Source organism: Gallinula chloropus, assembly GCF_964237585.1.
Source record: "Gallinula chloropus genome assembly, chromosome: 29".
Lineage (NCBI taxonomy): Eukaryota > Metazoa > Chordata > Aves > Gruiformes > Rallidae > Gallinula > Gallinula chloropus.
Genome location: NC_140114.1, coordinates 4,280,490 through 4,288,679, shown reverse-complemented (window position 1 = coordinate 4,288,679; position 8,190 = coordinate 4,280,490). Strand labels below are relative to the sequence as shown.

Here is an 8,190-nt window from a genome sequence, read left to right as displayed (position 1 = left end):
AGAAATTTTAGGAAAGAAAAATTTGTGCACCTTTTCAGGCAGACGTGATGCAAAGAGAGCACAGCCCATCCTTACCCAGCGTGTGGGTCACACTGTATCAGCAATGGGATGACTGTGGACCATCATATTCCAGTTTAAATAAACTAGAGGCAAACAAAGAAACAGGAACTAAACCCCATACTAAATAAAGACTGGTCCTAATGTGAGTTACACGGTCAGTGATAAGAAGATGAGCAGTTCGTTGTTGCTTAGAAACATCCAGTCATCAGTTTCCACATGGCATCCTTGAGCTCCTGGTTCCTCATGCTGTAGATGAGGGGGTTCACTGCTGGTGGAACCACTGAGTACAGAAATGACAATACCAGGTCCAGAAATAGAGAGGAGATGGAGGGTGGCTTCAGGTGGGCAAAGAAGGAAGTGCTGACAAACAGGGAGACCACGGCCAGGTGAGGGAGGCAGGTGGAAAAGGCTTTGTGCCGTCCCTGCTGCGAGGGGATCCTCAGCACAGCCCTGAAGATCTGCACATAGGACACCACAATGAACACAAAACACCCAAAAGCTATACAGGCACTGACCACAGTGACTGCAATCTCCCTGATGTAGGCATCTGAGCAGGAGAGCTTGAGGATCTGGGGGATTTCACAGAAGAACTGGTCAAGGGCATTGCCATGGCACAGGGGGAGTGAAAATGTGTTGGCTGTGTGCAGCACAGCACTGAGAAACCCACTGCCCCAGGCAGCTGCTGCCATGTGGACACAAACTCTGCTACCCAGGAGGGTCCCGTAGTGCAGGGGGTGGCAGATGGCAACGTAGCGGTCATAGGCCATGACAGTGAGAATATAGTACTCTGTGGAGATTAAAAATAGGAAGAAAAAGAGTTGAGCCACACATCCTGTGTAGGAAATGCCCTGGTGTCCCACAAGGAATTGGCCATGGATTTGGGAACAGTGGTAGAGATGCAGACAAGGTCAAGAACAGCGAGGTTGAGGAGGAAGAAGTACATGGGGGTGTGGAGGTGGTGGTCACAGGCTATGGTGATGATGATGAGGCCATTGCCCAGGAGAGCAGCCAGGTAGATGCCCAGGATGAGCCAGAAGTGCAGGAGCTGCAGCTCCCGTGTGTCTGCAAAGGGCAGGAGGAGAAACTGGTTGATGGAGCTGCTGCTGTTCAACATCTGCTGCTGTCAAGTGTGGAGACCTGACAAAGGATAAAAAGGTAGTGAGAAGTTAGGGAACTCTTCTTTGAGGGAAACAGTTTCCTATTCACATTGAGTCCCTGTATTCAGGAAGCCTTTTGTCAGGTCCCATTTGGGAGGTCTGCTTTGTGCTGGCTTAAGTATGCCACTGCTGGCAGGAGGGTTGGCTGTGGGCTCATGAGAACTCAGTCCTGCCTGGCAGCAGTCAGTAAATAGAAGGATGGCCTGATCTCAGACTAAATCCCCTGTGGATAGCAATGAGCTTTTCAGCACTGTCACTCCAATTTCACCGGAGGGCAGAGCACAGATTTGGAGCTTTGATCTTCTCGTGATTGAGAGCCGAGGAATCCAGTCTCGCAGGGCAGAGCTCCAAAGCCCTCCTGCAGTCTCATCCTGCCCAAGGAGGATCTCAGCTCCCCGCTCCCAGCCAGGGACACACAGGGCTCAGTGCAGCTGCCCACACACAGGTGACGAGTGGCATTGCCACGGCCTCTGTGCCGAGATGTCTCCTGCATGGGGCTCCTCTCTGGGGCACAAGAGTCCCTGGGAGAGCGGTGCCATTGTGGGAGGCAGCTGCAGCCCAGCAGGAGCTGCCTGGACAACCTCAGTCCTACAGATGGGGGTCCTGAAGTGAGGGTCAGCACAGTGCCAGCCCCACCAATGGACGTGCTCAGAGCCCCAGGTAATGGTGGGACAAAGGCAGCAAGGACAGGAGGGGATACAGCAGGAAATGCTGCAGCAAAAGCTTTAGGGTCAGGAACAGACAGACAGGCACTCAGGGGTTTCTCCTAACTGCTGGTTTGGCTGCCAAGGAGAAGACTCAGCCTGAAACCCTGGAACTCTGGGTGCAGAGTCTGTGCTGGGTGGCAGAAACCAGGGGGTGGGTGTCAGGAAGTGTCAGGGAGGTCCCAAATCCCCACTGCCAGGGCATTTCTGGGAGCAGCTGCTCCCTCCCTGACAGTGTCTCTGCTGCCTGGAGCTGTCCCTGCAGATCCTTCTTTTTGCCCATCTCACCTCCTGCTCTGTGCTCACAGACTTCATCCCACCTGCCCTGCGCTCAGCTCTGCTCTGCAGACCCCTCCTGGCATCAGGGCGCTGCCCCAGGGAACCTCTGTGTGTGCAGGGCTCAGCCCAGGCTCCAACATCTTCATGAGAATCAAGTTTTCACTGCATATTCTCAAGGGGAGAAATAAGTTCTCATCTACCACACTCAGCACAGCTCACAGGAGAGGAAAAGTCAAAGCAAAGACTCTGCCTTTGGAGAAATAGTCTCTTTGCAAGTTCTCAAGGATCATCTCTGGCTGGGAGCAAAGCTGACCCATGCAGCACTTTCTTACAGCAGAAGGACCCTACATTGTCCTTCCCTGGGTCACTGCTTCAACCCAGAGGTGTTGTCTATATCCCTGTGGAAAGCCCAGCAGGCAGGCTGAGTGCTGACCCTGGCAGCAGCAGAGTCCCTGCCCCAGCACACAGACCCTGGGTCACAAGGACCCTGCTCACAAGGATAGCTCTGGGCACACCTCAACCATGCCCAGGAGAAGAGAGCTGTCCTGCCCTGTCCCTCTGATGGGGCACAAGGGCATCCCTTCCAGGCAGCACCTTCTGGTCCTATAGAGAACCTGTCCTCCTGACAGACCCCACACACTGTCCCATGTCCCAGCTTTAGGAGATCCCTCCAGGAACAGAACCTGCATTGCTCTGGACCCACAGATATACCCCGGACATACTCACAGGTAGAGTGCTGAGGATATTTCTCCTCCAGTGAGCTCTCAGCATCTGGCAGCTCTCTCACCCTCTCAGGTCTCCCCTTGATGCCTACAGGCAGTGTCCACAGCCCTGTGCGCTTGGCAGAGGAGCTGCTCTGTGGCAGAGCTGTCCCTCATCAGTGCTGTAATGTTTCATCAGCTCCCACTGTCCCAGGAGTCCAGCCCAGCTACAGCAGAGGAGCAGGTGAAGGTGTCACGTACTCCTCAGCTCCTCTGAGGTATTCCTGAAGCTCCAGGGAACCAACTTGGAAAGACACTGAAGTCCTCCCTGCCAACTGTTCTCTAGTCTGGGGAGAAATCCTTCTGTCCAGCAGAGTCCTTTCTCCTGATCAAACACGGGCTGGGCAGAAGAATCACTTTTTCTTGTCTCCACACGAGGCAGGACCCCCAGACAGGGACAGGAAGGGGACTCTTTCCCCTTGGGGAGGGTAAAAAGTATGTCAAGTGACTAGAGGCACATCATCCTTGCTTTGCAGCCCTGGGGCTGAAAGGGGATGCAGCTTGGGCACAGGGCTGCCTCAAACCAAGGGAACCTGGGATTCCTCTAGCCACAGTTCCAGTGGGCACAAAAGAGGTACCTGCTTCCTGGGAGCTGCTGGTCCCAGCTCTCATGGGAATTAATGGGGGAGGGAAGCCAAGAAGGAAGTGTTCAAACACCAACACCCGGTGAAACCTGAGGGGCCAGAGGTGCTCCAAGAGACGTGCAGGGAGATCCAAGGTCAAGGAATCACAGAACGTCAGGAGTTGGAAGGGACCTCAAAAGGTCATCTAGTCCAACCCCCCTGCCAGAGCAGGATCACCTGGACTAAACCACACAGGAACACATCCAGGTGGGTGTGAATGTCACCAGAGGTGGAGACTCCACAACCTCTCTGGGCAGCCTGTCCCAGGGTTCTGGCACCCTCACAGTGAAAGAGTTTCTCCTGACATTCACATGGAACTTCCTCTGCTCCAGCTTTTACCCATTGACCCGAATAAGGCCACCCCTCAGTCTCCTCTTCTCCAAGCTAACGAGGCCCAGCTCCCTCAGCTCAGAGGAACTGGCCAGCATTGCCCCTCTGCAGAAAGAGGCCCAGCTCAGAGGAAACAGGGACAGGCTCCTGGAATGGCTGCATGTGAAACGTGGCCAGGCAGGATCCAAGGATTCCCACAGGGAGGCACATGCCAGGGGGTGGCCTGTCACTGGGAAGCTTGCCCCACCTGGCTCTGGGCCTGTGAACAATGCTGCCTGCGGCTAGAGCGGCACCCCATGGAAGAGACCCCCCTGCAGCTGAGAGAGAAAAAGACCCTTTGGGAGGCCTGGTAAAGCGACTCCATTGGAGCCCTTGGGAAGGCGGAGGGGAAACAATAGTATTAGTGGGAGTGGAAATCATTCCTGGCCTAGTCCCAGCCGAGGCATTTCCAGGAGCAGCAGGAGAACATCCAGGCCGGGCCCTGAGCAATTGGTTTCGCTTTCTGCCAACCCCCAGTCTGCTCAGTCAGACCAGGGCAGTCATTTCACTGCTGCCAAGGGGCAGGAGTGTGCCAAGGAAGGAGGAGTGAGGAGGGGATTTCACAGCCCGTGTTACCCCCAAGCTAATGGGATAGTGGGGGGAACTGATGGGCTTTTGAAAGGGTTTCTAAAAGCTCACAAGGCACACTGGGCAGAACGACTCTGGGATGCAGTTCCCCAAGTCAATGATTGCTGGGGAATAATTGGATATCCCAACTAAATGCCTTTTGACCCAAACCCCAAATTTAATCCCCAAACCTCACACTCCCAGCACCCCAGAAAAGCCAGTTTTCTCTCCTGGTCTGCCAGTCTTGGTAGAAATACCGACCATTGGGACCGTTCCCCTCGTACTGGCTGAGCCCCTCAACAAATATGCATGGAAAGCAAAAGATGCCCATGGGAAGGAACACAAAGTCAATACAAGGTGGATTATTCCATCCTTCTAATAACAATCTATGACCAGTTACTTAATGCAAACTGAGTCTGGGTTTTTTCTCTTTTCCAGATGGAATCTCTGACACCTGCTTGAAGGAATAGATGAAGCTGTTAATTGTCTGTATAGTTTAGTTAATAACTGCTTTGTTAATATTTATAGGACGTTTAGCAGACTATCACAAACATTGTTTTGATTGACCATTCTCACCAACTTCAATATCTGGGGAAACTTTTGTGCCCCCCTCTTCAGCCTGGGGTGGCCAAATGGATTTATAACTTTAGGCCAGCAGGTGCCCAACACTTTTAACCTGACAAATTGTTGGGGATGTGGGAGCCCTTCAGGATTTAAAGTCTGGCCATGGACATTGAAACAATATCCCCAAAATGGCTCCTGAGTGATCTAAGTGACATAACCATCGGTAATGATTCATTCTATTGGAATGAGGAAGCAAAACCATGCAAAATCCCAGTTCCAGAAAAGTCTGAATTGAAATGACAACAATGGAGGTTTTGTGGGTCACAGTGTGTGTGATTGGACTTTCAGGTGTGGAAATCCTTGTATCTTCCCTGGGTGTCGACCCATTAATTGTGCAATGTATAATCACTCTTCCTGTCAGTGGTGACATGTTATGGTATATGTTGAGCAACACCACTGATGAGCAAAACTCATCCCTCAATGGCTAAATTGGGCATGGGTCAATGAAATTGGTCACCAAAAAATTTTGATATCTTTTGGTCTAATAGGAATTGTATGGAGTTGAGATATTGAGGGAATCCAACCCTTCGTCTTGTGGCAGAACCTGGTTGGCATAATCAACCAGGAAGTTACCATTCAGTTTAGGAATTAAGGTCTATGACGACCTCAGTTGATATCGAGGGTCCATTGATATTTCTATAGCAGGTGGGAGTAGCCAGTCCTGGGGAAAAGACAGGTGGACCCTCCAATGTGTTGTACAACATTTTGGACCTGCAGCGTAGAATCCTAACGAATGGATTAGGGCTGCTCGAGACCCAATCTATAATCTAAATCCCATTATTCGTCTACAAGCCATCGTACGGATTATTACTAATGACACAGCTCCTGCCCTCCATCTATTGGCCAATCAGGGGGCACAAACGTGAAGAGCAATATTAACACATCACATGGTTCTCAATTACCTGCCAGCCAAAGGAGGAGGCATTTGTGGTCACAAATGATTCTAATTGTGGTTTGAAAATAGATGACAATGGCAAGGTTGTTAAACAAACCACAGCCAGAATACAGAAGTTAGCCCATGTCCCCGTTCAAACATGGGAAGGCTGGGGCATTGATATGTTGTCCTGGCTCCCCATTGGGCCATGGGTTAAGCGAATCCAATTTTATTTGACATGTGGATTCACCACATTGTTGTTTTTACCACGTATTATTCCATGTTTTATACAATTGATTCAACATGTTGTAGCCAATAGGCAATTTGTAACTCCTGCTTCACCTGAGGGCGTTAAAGAAATGCCCAACGACACTGTCAGCAGTATGGATCTTATTAAAGAGGGTGTTTTTACTTGCCTTTGCTTAACTCTAGAACAGAAGTTTTGAGACCCCGACAAAACATGTGCCTTAGACTAAGGGGGTGTGGAAATCCATTTTCCTACTGTGTATGCCGACCCCAACCAGAATAGATCAGGGCAGCAGACCACATGAACCACAAAGGCCACAATCACTCTGCTTTGCAACAACAAAACCACGCAGGTACCAGAATGCATAGATGTTCTGAATTGATAATAATAGAATCACAGACTGGTCTGGCTTGGAAGGGACCCCAAGGATCATATAGTTCAAACCCCTCTGCCACTGGCAGGGCCACCAACCTCCAGGCCTGGAGCTACACAAGGCTGCCCAGGGCCCCATCCAGCCTGGCCTTGAACACCTCCAGGGATCAGGCATCCACCACCTCTCCGTGCAGCCTGTTCCAGCAGGAAGAGATTTACATTTTAAGAAGTAAAAATGCAATAGTTAATTGGATGTTGTTAGCTATTGTGACCATGCTGTCTCTTTTCCTTCTTCCTCTCTTTACCTCCTGTCATTCATGCCACCGTGGCATAACATGAACCAAACAGCCATGTGGAGCCATAGGGTGGTCTAGGGGACTGTGTCAAACAATGAAGAGACTGTGTCAGGTGTTTGTCTCAACACTGCTGGAACATTACACCACCAGCTATCACCACTGTCAGCAGTAGAGCAACGGTCAGACTGCAAGACCAGATGCATCCTGCCTTCCTATGGACCTGAATGCAGAGCTGATTAAATTTAACCCAACCACTGTGCATGTGCCCGGACCCGGGGTCTGGAAGAGACAGGGACCAGAGACCCCTGAAGACCACCTAAAACCTCCCAGTGATGGTATTGGGCAGACACACCACCACTGAGTGGGGGGTGCATCTAAACAAAGTAGCTCTTGGAATATGCTAATTGATTCCTGGAAGGAGTGAATACAACACAATAAAAGAACAGAGGTGACTGACATGGAGGGAACGTTGCCCCACCAGACCTGAAGACATTGGCCTGACAGGACACTGCAGCTCCATGGTGGTAGATATCGCATTTCTTTCCCCCCGCTTCTCTTGCACACTTGTTGTTGGCCAAATAAAGTGACTTGACCCTTGACTCGGTTTTGAGTCTTAATTCTGGTCCTGAAAATTGTGAAGACCTGGTCATGACAAAACTCCTAGTTGGGAATTACTCAGGAGTTAAGCCCAGGTGCCCCCAGCCACCCAGAGCAACCTGAGGTCTTTTGGAACACAATGGTGTGTAACCTCTGCCAAATTAGTCTGGTTTTGGATCCTGACAACTACTTGGGGAGGTTTCGGACCAGAAACATCTTTCAGCCCTCACACCTTTTCTTTGGGAGCTATTGCTGGACGTGTTGCATTTTGGAATGTGGATGCCTGTAGAGCCTGAAAATGACATCTAGCATTATTAGGACCATTCCCTTGACTAGGAATGACCTTAGCCCCAAGGATACCAGGGTTGCTTGTGGACTACCTGGGGAGGTTTCTGACCAGGAAACTTGCTCAGCCCTCGAACCTTTTGTTTGCGACCTACAATAAAGGAGGGATATTCTCCCTGGCCCTACTTATGTTATTAACTCTATAATAACACATAGCAAATTAATTAAATCTACAATTACTTAATTGTGACAGAGGATAAAGAAAAGACTGAGGCCTTTTTTCCTCAGTCTTTAGTAGTAATACCATTTGTCTACTGATACCCAGACCCCTAAGTGAAAAGATGGGGAGAGAAAGTGGATGGAATCCCCCAGGAC

At 50.5% G+C, this 8,190-nt stretch overlaps 1 pseudogene across 1 annotated transcript; it reads right to left on the bottom strand.

Moving 5' to 3' along the window:
* Positions 1 to 248: 248 nt before the first annotated feature.
* Positions 249 to 1,174, bottom strand: LOC311202066 (olfactory receptor 14A16-like; annotated as a pseudogene). The gene has a single exon. The product of its transcript is annotated as an olfactory receptor 14A16-like (transcript).
* Positions 1,175 to 8,190: the final 7,016 nt, after the last annotated feature.